Raw genomic sequence first — 12731 nt, 5'->3', positions numbered from 1 at the left:
TCTTTCTGCAATTCCATTTTGCTGTGGGGTATGACTGCATGAATATTGCTGCTTTATGCCATGCTCCTGCAAGAACCTTGCAAACTCATTTGAGAGGTACTCTCCCCCTCCATCTGACCTTAGGCATTTTATTTACAGGCCTGTTTCTTTTTCAACCATAGCTTTAAGAGTTTTGAAATGCCCAAAAACTTCACTTTTCTTTTTCATAAAATACACCCAAACTTTTCTGCTATAGTCATTAATAAAAGTGACAAAATAATGACAGCCTCCAAGAGATGCAGCTTTAGTAGTCCACACATCAGAGTGGATTAATTCCAATGGCTTCTCACTCTCTTGAACATGTCTAGGAAATGGTTTCCTTGCCTGTTTTCCAAACTAACAGGCTTCACTTCACATACCTTATGCATTTTTGCAACCTTGAATTTTGGCAATCCTACAACAATATTTTGGGCCTGCATTGATTTAAGTCGTTGTACATTAACATGACCAATGCGTTTATGCTAGATATCAATATCTGCAACTACACCGGTCCCATGTGCAAACATTGCTGCACTCAATTCAGACATGTCTGCATCCAACGTAAACATTCTTCCCTTCTTCTTTCCTTTTGCTATCAAGCGACCTTTATTTTTCATATCCTCAACAAAGCATCCATGAGGGTTAAATCTGACCTGCAAGCCCTGCTCAACCATTTGACCGACAGAAACCAGATTCTTGGTGATATTCGGGACATGAAATACATCGGACAAGTATTTCTTTTTTCCATCCTGCATAGACAAAGGAATTTTTCCAATCTGCACAATAGGATGTGCAGTATCATCACCAGTCTCCACAAATCCTGGTTTTTCCATTTTCCTTGCATCCTCCATCCATTCTGCATGACCTGTCATGTGGTTTGATGCACCTGAGTCAACATACCAGACATCGTTGCTTTCTTCTGCACTTGTCACAGAATTGTTCATGTGCTGCACCATAAACAAATGCTCATTTCTGTCATCACCCTGTCTACTAGAAGATGTATAATTTCCTTGTTGCAGTTTTCCATTCATGATGTCATTCTGCTTTTTATAGGAGTCTTTAGCCATATGACCCATTTTACCACAGTAATAGCATTCAACATTACTGTTTGCATTTTGACCTCTTTGCCATCCACCACGACCTCTTTGGCTCCCCCTGCCTCTAGAGTTACCACGTCCTCCTCCATAGGACTGGTTTTCTTGAGTTTGCTGCATATTCTGATTTCTACCACGGCCTCCTCTACCTCTGCCTCTACCTCTTCCAGCATTTGAGTAGAAGACAGCTTCTTTTGAAGTTCCTCCTGAAGAAGATGCACCACCATTTCTTTGCTCCTCAGAAATTAGAAGAGCAATCAACTCCTCAAAATCAGGAAATCTTTCACGAACTGAAATGGATGTCCGAAACTATGCATAATCCTTTCCTAGACCATTCAAGGTCACAGAAACTAAATCATCATCTTCCACTGGTGACCCAATGGAAGCAAGTGCATCTGCAATCTTCTTCACCTTCATGTGGTAGTCGTTGATGCTCATATTTTCTCTTTGCACATTGTGCAACTCTTGCTTGAGCTGCATTTTCCTGGCTTGCGTATTTGTGCTATACATTTTTGACAAAGTATCCCATGCCTCCTTTGGCGTACTTGCATCCTGAATATGCACAATCATAGAGTCTAAAATGCTGATAGACAGCCAATACATAACTTTCCTGGCCCTCTCATGCCATGCTTTAAATGCCTGCATTTGCTGTTGATTGGGAACATCAAGAAGAACTGGTTCTTCTTCATTTCCTGCAACAAATTCCCAATATCCTTTTCCCATAAGGAAATTCGTCATTCTAAACTTCCATGCTTGGAAGTTGTTCTTGTCAAGCTTTTCAGTGACAATCCGTGAAAGAGAATCAGATGCCATTACAGAAGACTGCAAAAATTCTGTCACTGCAAAAACCACAGCTTCACCCTCACAAGGGAAAATCTGCAAAACTGGCGAAAGTGGTATTTGACCACACAGTCACTTCCTAGTGACGATTTTGCATCAACAGGCAACAGGGATGATTCTGTAACTCCCAATGTCTCTGTGCACAAGCATACAATGCAATTTTTACAGTAACTATTCACCGACCTGTAGAACAGTGGCTGCACAGCATAAAACTGGGCCTTTTCCTGAGTGCGTGCAGAGAACTTCCGCCTCCAAAACAGGCCCCGAAATGGCCTCAAATAAAAAAAACAAGGTCGCCAAGGGCTAAAGCCCTTACCCGCAGCATATACTACCCTCTTGCTTCACCGCGAAGGGCGTCTCAACCTGAGACAATGCACTCCTGCACTTTCCGGCTGTGCTACCTGCAGAGATCTGCTCCCAAAATAGAAAATGAAAGCAACACTGCTCCTCTTACCAGACCACCGCGAGCTTGGCTTGCTTTCTTGAGCTCCTTACCACGAACAAGGCTCTGATACCATGTCAAGATTGTGGGAGAGAAGGAAGGAGTCTCACTTGTAGCTTTCTTGCTTGCACAATGGGGGAATACACACAAGGGTGGAGGCTGAAAATAGTTTTCCTCTTCTTAGTTGTGTAAGCCAAAAGAACTCAAGTACAAAGAAATAGAAGAACCCTAGATATGGGTCTCAAACCAAACTCAACTAACTAAGGTGGCATACTAACTGAGCCACGAACTAGAGTAGATAAGGATAGCTATCATGTAGCTATTATTCAGGGGCGGTGTACCAACCGCATCTGTAACTAACAAGTCGGTGACATAAATACACAACGGTCACCCTGGCGTATCACAAGTGGAGCTCGATATCTCAACATAAAACCCCAAGACACACTTGGTTAGAATTCTTTCAGATCACTCCTTCTTTCTCTCCCTGTTTGAAGTGTTGTCTATTGCCTATAGACTGCGATCACGGTACACGTGATTTCGCAAATCCCTCTTTTTTTGTATTAAATCCCCAAAACTAACTAAAATATCACTTGCTCCTTTCTTTAAATGACATTAGGTTCTAGAAATCTCCATATCTTTTTAGGATAATATTTAAAATATCCAAAATATGCTAATTTTGCCCAAAATCTAATATTTTTGGACCATCCAAACTATACATATTAACACTAGTGATTAATATGGCTTATAAGTCTCGTTCACGTTGTAACTTTCGTGAAGGGTGGCTACGGTCCTTGTCAATTCGCGAAAAATATCAGATTTACGACTCTTGATTTTTCTAAAATATATTTTTAATTAAATAAAATGGTTAGCTATTAACATTAGTTAGTTTTTACCTTAGTTAGTCTTTAGTTAGTAATCTTACTAACTTATTAATTGACTAACTAACTTTTGAACTAACCAACTAACTTTTATCGTATGAAAATATTACATCCTCCTCCAATTAGAGAAATCAAGATGTTCTCATCTCGAGAGAAACCGGAGGTATCATTTTAGAACCTGTGGGTTATGGGCCCACCATGCTTTTGCTGTTCTCCTCTGCTCACTCATAGGCATGCGATATTTTGAAACAACAACCTATTGTATTTGATATACTCGAGTCTTGATTACAAGAGAAAATTATTATAATTACATCTCATGAATATCTTCTAGGTTTTTCCTAAGTATCCTGGTATATTCTAGATCATTTGAGCTTGTACAACTTCATTTCTTGTAAGCTCAAGTTCTCTTCGAGTTCTATTGGGACAATTGATGTAGTTATGTCCAATGTTGTGGCACTCAGAGCATCAGTATTTAGGGTGCTTTGGAGATTCCCTTTTGAAATGACCTAACTCCCTGCAATAGAAACAACGTGGAGCTTTATCACTTGTGGTCACAAGGTTCTTGGTTGTCCTTGGCATGAGTTTCTTCTTTAGAACAAATTGTCCTAGGATCCTTTTAGCAGATCGAAGTGGTCTTCTACCTTGGACACTATGTTCCCAAATTATCCTCTTCTTAGTTCAAGATTGAGCTCCATGGACAATCGCCTTTGCTTGTAATACTAAAGAATACTTCCAAGCTTCAACATTCTAGTAAGACCCAATCTATATTAGTTGAGAAGAAATAACTTAAGAGAATTCATTTGCAAGTTATAACCATCATTCCTTGCTAAAATATATCTATTCACTTGTAAGTTCTAGGCTCAAAATTTATGCAACTTGTTTTACTCGGGTTAACTGTAGTTACAAGAGTAAGGTTTATTCCAATACAAGTTGTATTATATGTCAATAAAATTTCTAGGATTTCTAATAATCCTGAAGTGGAGTAGTAGGTTCTAAGTCTTTGTGTTCATCTGATTCCTCTATATATGCGAAGACTACACTTGTGTAGCTTCATTTCCTTAGAGGCTCCATATCTTCTGTTGCAATGGAAGCATTGATGGTAGGGACATCTCCTTGGAGGCTCCATATCTTCTGGACTTAAGTTAGGGCAGTCTACTTGAATGTGTCCTAGCTCATTGCAATGGAAGCATTGATGGTAGGGACATCTCCTACAGATGTGGCCTATCTCACCGCACAAGTGGCATCTCTTGTCATGATCTCGGAAATTATCTTTGCTACAATTGCCTAATTTAAGTTCTTGGATGATTGGATTTGCTCGAAGTAATGCATCTTGCAAGTCTGTTGGATGCATTGCTTCAAGACGGTGGTTTAGAGGAGTGTTCAGGCCATGGAAAAACTTGGATACTTGTTGCACAATATCCATAGCTGGTATTTTAGTAGGGCTACAAACTTTGAGTAGTAGGCTTCTAAGGTTAATTCCAGCTGCTTGAGCTTGAAGAATTCATTCATCTTTAAAGTTTGGTAGGTTGGCGGAAGGTATCGTATGTGTACAATAAACCCAAGTGACAATGACTTTTGATCCTTGCACCATTGCTCCCACCATAACCAAGCCTAGTCAACTAGCTTAAGCTTGGCTATCATTGCTTGATTGGTAGCAGAAGTTCTTGAAGTAGAGAAATAATCGCCCATTGACTCAATCCATATCTTTGCCCTAGTTGCGACGTCTATTCCTTCTCCATCAAACTCAGGTGCCTTAATTTGCTTGAGAAGAAATTTCTTCTCTTGCATGTGAGTATTCGTGGGTGCAAAAGGTGCCTGACAATCAAGTCATACTACTTAGGTTATTTTGTTTAGGATATGTCTACAAATCATACATTAATCAATCGCATATAATTACGAAGTTTTGCTCTGATATCACCAATAACGTGCCCTCTTTCCAAGCAGATTTTAGCCGTCTATCGAGAAATGATTCTAAGCATCACTGCCTGACACTCCCATGGAATGTTTTGGGGTTTGTCGCCTAGGGTTTCCTGAATCCACCTCGCAACAAAACACTCATGGCCGAACCCACTAGGATTGACCTGAAATCTGGGCTCCTAGTGGCCAAGGTCTCCTAATAGCATTCTAACGTTAGGTCCTGGACATCTAACTTTACGTAGAGATACCCAAGCCGAAGCTGATCCATACCGCACTTGGTTCAAAGAGAATGGGAAACAAGAGGGATGCGTTGCTCGACCTCTCTGCCCATAGGGTATAGTCCCATTCCAATCCCCTAAAACTATATGAATCGGGGTTCTATCCTAACAATTTCTAAGGATCAATCGTCGCTAAACCTTGTGAGAAGCCTCCCAGTTCTGTGGGACCACCCTACCGTAGGACAGACTCGTTGGGGATTCCGCCCACCCACTTCCCTCATTAGCTTTAGTTTTCTAATTAGGTCCTACCACATTTAATGTGCAACGCTTAAAGTCATATTCATTAATCAAGCCTTTTAGAGAACAAGGTTCATTCCCGTAACTTACAACACAGACATGAAAACAGAGCAAGCAATCTATTGACAAACAAGTTCAAACAAGTTTCTTAACTTATCTTCAAGTTAATCTTTGTCTCTTGCCCATACAGGAGAAATTATGTATCCCTTCTGTCCAACTAAAGTATCCCTTCTGCCCTGCAGAAGTAACTGATCCAAATCACATGGCACCACAATTTCTATCCTTTATCTTGAATAGGATCTCGCAACATGCCCAGACGTTGGGGGCCACGGAGGTCTTCAACTCCATTCTAGACCTAGCAAGGGGTGTCTAGAGCTCCACCTGACCCACAAGCTGTCTAGGAGCGAAACATCATTCCGTGGTTGGCCTTTTCACCACTCGACCTTCGGCCCATGAATCGAGCAATGCCCTCTTTGGGTTAATCCATGGTGAGATCGTGGAGGTGATCCACCCATGCAATATATCCTTCCTTAATTAAATCCTTTAGGAATCCAGCATAACAAGGCATTCAACCCTAATATCATTTTCTAGGAAAACATTCCTTTATCCCCATGACAACTTGTCATCACACAGACCCTTGCCATGCATTTACAATCATCCAAACAACAAACTAACAACTAGTTGAATGTAAAAGCATTTAGGATGTTGTTCAATCAACCAACAAAAAACCAATTGTATTCTTCCCAAACAATGCAAGAATAGTCGTGATAATAATCCCATCGCATATTCGCTCTCCCCCTTGGGATCAACCAGAATTGCCATTGAAAAACTCAAATTCTTATAGTGCCACTCTAAAAAAATGTTCAAAAAGTAATAAGCCATGTCATCAAAAACCCGTGGCCAGCATGAAACTGTTGAAGGTCTTACATGTAATAAATCTAGAGCTGCTTCATCACTCTTGTAAATTCAATGTGCTTTGAGATGGGATATTGTGGATTTGCAACTGCCCATGTTTCTTCCTTTTTTTTTGGAAATTATATTTTGATTAGCAACTCATTTAGATTTAGAATCATAACTTTCTTAATCTTGCAAAAGTTTGGAACCAATGCCATCCCGAAAAGTCCAATGGAATCTCCTCAATTCAAAGGTGGTCAGTATTTGCAACTTCCTTTACTTCATCAAGTTGCATATGTGTATCTTTTTTACTATCATTGACCAACTCATCTACCTTGTCTTTCAATTCTTTGATCTCTACTATCTAGTCTAGTTGTGTCACATACAAATTAGGTTTGTACAAAGTCTTGAGAACACTTATGTGGACATATGCTATAAACTTAACCACAACTGAATCATTGAACTTAATTATGTTCGAGATGCAAATATATAGTAGAAACTTTCAAAGTCATACCTTTTAGATAACAATTATCCGTAGGCATATCTTTCCCTTTGTCTTCAAAAACTAGAGGAAAAAAACAACTAAATTTGAAATGTGTTTCTTGACCACACATTAGGGGGAATATGGACTGAGAAAGGGCCTTGTAAAAAAATATTTTGGAATCCTTAATCTTGGATTAGTCCCTCTTCAATGGTCATCATTGCATACCTTTTTATCCCCTAGCCCCCCTACATTCCTAGGCTCCACCCACTTTTTGTGGTGGACCCTACCTAAAAAGGAGGGGATCTCCCTTTCTTTTCACCTTAGCAACTAACCCTTTTCATCCTCCAAGTTGGGACCACCACTCTTCCAAAAGTGTCACATCGGCAATTCGGATTTATTTTTGCTCCAAAAAATGACTTTTTATAAATTTCTATCAAAATTGAGTTTCTATTTCTTAAAAGGTACCCAATTATATTGCAAGTTGAAATACTCATTTCCTTCTTTTTTTGTATTAAAGACCCTCTACAACAACCCATCCTCCTAGAAGAAACCACCAGTCTTCTAAAAGTGCCACATTAGCAACTCAGTTTTATTTTTGTCCCAAAAAATGACTTTTTAAAAAATTTCTCAAAATAGATTTCTTTTTCTCAAAAGGTACCCAATCATATTGCAAGTTAAAATACTCATTTTCTATACATTTTTCTACATTGAAGACCCTTAAAATCAACTCATATTTTTTAATACCCACATATGTGATACTCGAGACCCTACAAGGTCGTTACATACCTACTTCACGCTCCACTACTCCTCCTAATTGCCACATCAATACACAGGACTAATTTTGATCCTAAAAAGTGACTTTTTTTCTCCCTTCTCAAAATATGGTATTTTCCATCTCTAGTGGTGCCTAACCATATTATATCTGTACCAAAGTATTTTTCATGCTCTCTTTTTTCCTCTAGCCATTCCAAATCCATATTATTCCATGATAAATTAATCTACTTCATTTCCTCTCTTTCTCTAATGGAACCACTTAGAGACATAAGCAATCATAAGAGAAAGGTAGATTTGCATGTTCGTGTGGACGAAGAGTATGCTATTGCAAAGTCCCCTTATTGCAAGCATGTGCTAGATCCACCAACTGCTTCCCAACATTGTTTAGAGGAAAAGTCCCCTTATAGCAAGCATGTGCTAGATCCACCAACTACTTTCCAACATTGTTTAGAGGAAAATAAAAATATTTATCTTTGGGTGGATGGCTCCTTGTATCCTAATGATCATAGTACTAGGCTAAATCCACCTTTCAATTCCACTTCTTCATTGCTTACATTTGTCGAGGGGATGCTGAAAATGATCTACTAAATTATTGCAAATGCTTAGATGGAAATATTCATATGCATCAATATTATCAATCAATGTTATATAGCAATTATCAATCTTTGTTACAATCCCAAGGTTCTTTAAATGTGTTACAAAAAGCCCTACAATATCAATAAATCAAAGTGCAAAAGCTTGAAGAAGAATTGAAGCAATATAAAGACAAGGAACAAAATATGGCAATGGACACCAAAAAATTCAACCTTGGAGGAGGAGAATGCTTCATTGAAATTGCTTTTGGAGCAAATGGAGAAGGATAAGAATGTTGCAAAAGTAAAGTTTCAAAGGGGCAAGCAAACTCCTATGGGTTATAAGAAAAAAAATTGCTGATTACTTCCAATGCTATCACTATCCTTGAATGGTGGAGCAGAGAAAAGATGTGTGCAAGCATTAAGATTCATCATTTTCTATTGAAGGAAAATTTGAATCTACTTTATTCCCTAAAAATGTATATTTTTTGTTAGGAACTTTTTCGATGATGCTAGATGGAGCCCCAAGAGAGACACTAAGGAAAAGGGGATTCTACTGCAAGAAAATCTATCTTGTAACATTAACAAGTTTTTTTTTCATTCTTTAGAGAACCACAACAAGGAAAAGAACAAATCTTCATGCATCATCATAGTAGATATCTCCCATGGATTTGATAGAATCAACCATAATCTTCAACATCTTCATAGAATCCATCAAAACTTAGCAAGAACAAAAAATAATACACCACTTTTGAATGGAAATAATCACAAAGTATTTATCTTCATTGTCTTCATAGTTCTCTCTCTCAATCTCTCATAGATAGATACATTCTTTTGATAGAATTGGTTGTCTCTGACTCTATCTTTCTCTCTCAATCAATAGTGCATCATCTCTTTACTACAATACTCAATAATGACTCTCAATAATCCTCTCTTGGTCATGGATGCCCCTTCCAATAGATATGGGAGGTATGAAAGGGCACCAGAGCCACTACAGTGTCTCTTCATAGCTCACTACTGTCACTTCACTTCAGTCTTCTCTTCAGTCTTCAACAGCTACTTCTTTCACTTGTTTTAGCTCTTTTGAACTTAGATTCATCCTTTCCAAAAGTTAGAAAACTTTTCCAAAGTACACTCTCATATCTCAGAACACATACAGAATATCTACAGAACAGAACAAAAACAGAAACAGAGCAGGAACAGAGGCTCTACAGAAGGTCTACAAAGGTTAAACAGTAACTAAACAGCAAAACATTCAGCTCAAATAAAACCAAATAAACCCATCATAAATCACTTAATAAGCTATCATACAACCTCAAAATTCATCATTCAATATTCCAACTTCACTTACTAAGAAAAAATAGAGCAAAATAGAAGAAAATAGAAGCTCAACAGGCTCAAACAGGATCATATAAAAGCTATCAAAACATCATCAAAACCTATCACATCAATATATCTTCATAAAAAAATATCATGAGCTATCAAAATCAATTCGAATCTATCCAAATCATTCTAAATCAATCAAAAATCATACCAAATCAATCATTCAGTCCACCAAAAACAATAAAAATCAGTCAAAATTTCAATCTTTTTCCACTCTCAATATATCCCCACACTTAAAATAGGAAGCATCATCACGACCTAAGGAAAAGAAGAATATAAGTTCAGTAAAGAGCTCAATGTGATCTATTGTCTTCAACAGCACTTCATAAAATCATCCAATCACGACCCCCCCAAGTAACCTATATATTTGATAATACTATAATGAAAGGAAAACACCCTTTTGGATATTATCTCCATTTTTTTTTTAAAATGATAGGATATAAGAGTCTTCTTTAAATCAGCATCATCTTCTGTTAGCTTTTTTATCCAATATCTTCATCATCAGTCTAGCTTCAACTTCAGCTCCATTCAACAAAGATAAAGAATATACACATACCACAACTCACATCACTTACACAAACAATATCTCGATAGCACCTCTTTGGAAGGAAAAAGATAGATAGATGTATTCTGATCAAGCATCAAAGTTACAAAGAATAATGGATCAATGAAGATGATCCCTTTTAAAGGATTGATGATTTTTAAGCCTTTCTAGGGATAAAGATTCATCCACAAAGGTTTTTGGAGGATTTTGCAAGAATTGTAAATAACACATTCTCTCCAATAGAATAACAAATCTTCTTGGCAAGCACAAAGCACGAAAATAAAGCACATCCAGCTGATGGGTATCCACATCTATATTGACATCCAAACATAACTTTGGCACTTGATTTTGATCACCATGAGAATGACGGTGCATAAAGACTAGATACCATGAAAAATGGGCAATCAGTCTCACTAATGGATCCAAAGATTGAGAATGAAGCTGAGCAAAATGTAAATAGTTGTGAAAGGCTTGATTTGCATTCTTACATTCTCTTAGAATCACAGGCCAGTTAATTTGGGGTCCCGGCAAAGAATCTCCAGTACTCCTGCTTCTTCTTCTCAGGTTTGTTTGATCAAAACCTTCATATTCAGTAACCAATTGAGGGGGAGTCTGAATAAAAGATGAAAGATATGGGAATGGAATAAGGGATAAAGGATGAAGAGAGGGATAAGCGAAATCATAAAAAGAAGAATAAGATAAGGTAGAGAATTAGGCAATTTAACAGTATCAGAGAGGAAGGGAGTAAGGAAATGTGGTGGGAAAGCAGACAAGAAACGAGAAGATGGGGGAGGACAAGGAAGAAGGGGAGAAAATACCTGATCAATTATGAAAGGACATTGCATAAAAATAGGAATATGGGGTGAATCTTTAGGTTGAAATAGAAGGGGTTAAATAACACGTGGGGTATTCTAGAAAAGAGACTGATAAGTGTCATACCTATGAGCCATGTGTTGATAGTAGGTCAAGGATGGAACTGATGGTCCTAAGGCAGAATGTCTAGCATAGGCCTCAAAAAATAAAGGATCAAAAGGCGGTTGATTGGAAAGATAGGATAACAAATCTACCCTCAAATAGTTGGCATTTTGCATATGGGACAAAGCCTTTACCTGTCTTTGATTTAAGATCACAGAATCTAGCATAGGATGCCAAGAATAATTTGGAGAGTTAGCTACTCTAGAAGAATACTTTTGAAACATTTCATCAATCTTAAGCTCTAACTGATGTACATGGAGTACTGCTTGCAAGACTACATCTCCAACATACCAAGAGAGGTCTTCATCATCTAGAATTAACAAGTCACATATGAGGTACATATAGGACATCAGCATTGAATCTGGGACTACCGAATCCTCAAACACCATCCTGACCACCTCAAACAGTAGATCCGCAGAGACCAGGTTCCATTCCAACCATCCTCTAGAGGAGATAAATCCATGGTTGAAAGTTTAACATAAAAGGCTAACTTCTGTTGTTGATAATGAACAAAGAAAGAGTAGGCGGGAGGAATAAACTCCATAAATTACTCAAAAGTAGTCCATAAGATATCCATTCTAGATTGCAATCTCTCAACCTTGGCCCAAAATAAAGGACATAAAGTGGCATTCTGTTGAAGAGCAGCCAAGTTCTACTGAGACATAGAAGGAATCATGGGACATTGGGACTTGGGGGAATGGATTGTGACTGCGCAAGTTAGTCCTTCAATTGTTTAATCTGGGAGGCTTGGGATTCCACTATATTGTGAGCAATCTGCAAGTTTGACAATTTTGTATCCAGAGTAGTCTTGAACTCTTGAGCTTCATTGGACATTTTCTATTTCTCTTCAAAAACCCTAGTGACCTCTAACTGAGCTTTTGCTAGCTAATTTTTCAAAGAAGATATTTCTTCTCTCTATGTCTCAATCATTTTGGTCTACTGCTCCATCTACTTAAATAGTTCGGAAAGAGTGTCTTTGGCAGAGGCTAGCTGTGTGGTTGCCTTATTCATCAGGTCTTTGGATTGCCTCAATTCTTCATAGAAAGAAGAATATAACTGTTGAGCATAAGCTGCCACACTGAGAGTTCAATAGAACTCTAGATGTTTTTACAAAGGAAAGGGATGACATCCCCTGTCACTAAAAGCAGTTCAACAAAGGAACTGATATATACAAAGAACCCTCTCAATGTGCCTTGAAAAAGTTGTTGCATGTGAGGTAGGCAAGGAGTTCAGTTCCAGAGGTAGTAGGAACTGACACTAAAGGAATGACTAGTGGAATTGTCTTTGCTACATGCTTCAAGCGCTTCCGTTGAATGACCAGTGGAGGAGGGGAGTCAATATCCTCTATGTCAATGGGTTCTGAATCTTCTGAAGGTGGAGGGGGAGAGACTAGATTAGATG

Source organism: Lygodium microphyllum, chromosome 22, assembly GCF_053477565.2.
Source record: "Lygodium microphyllum isolate KBCC chromosome 22, Lygodium_microphyllum_v1.1.10, whole genome shotgun sequence".
In the NCBI taxonomy this organism is placed as follows: domain Eukaryota; kingdom Viridiplantae; phylum Streptophyta; class Polypodiopsida; order Schizaeales; family Lygodiaceae; genus Lygodium; species Lygodium microphyllum.
This window is presented reverse-complemented; position numbering follows the sequence as displayed.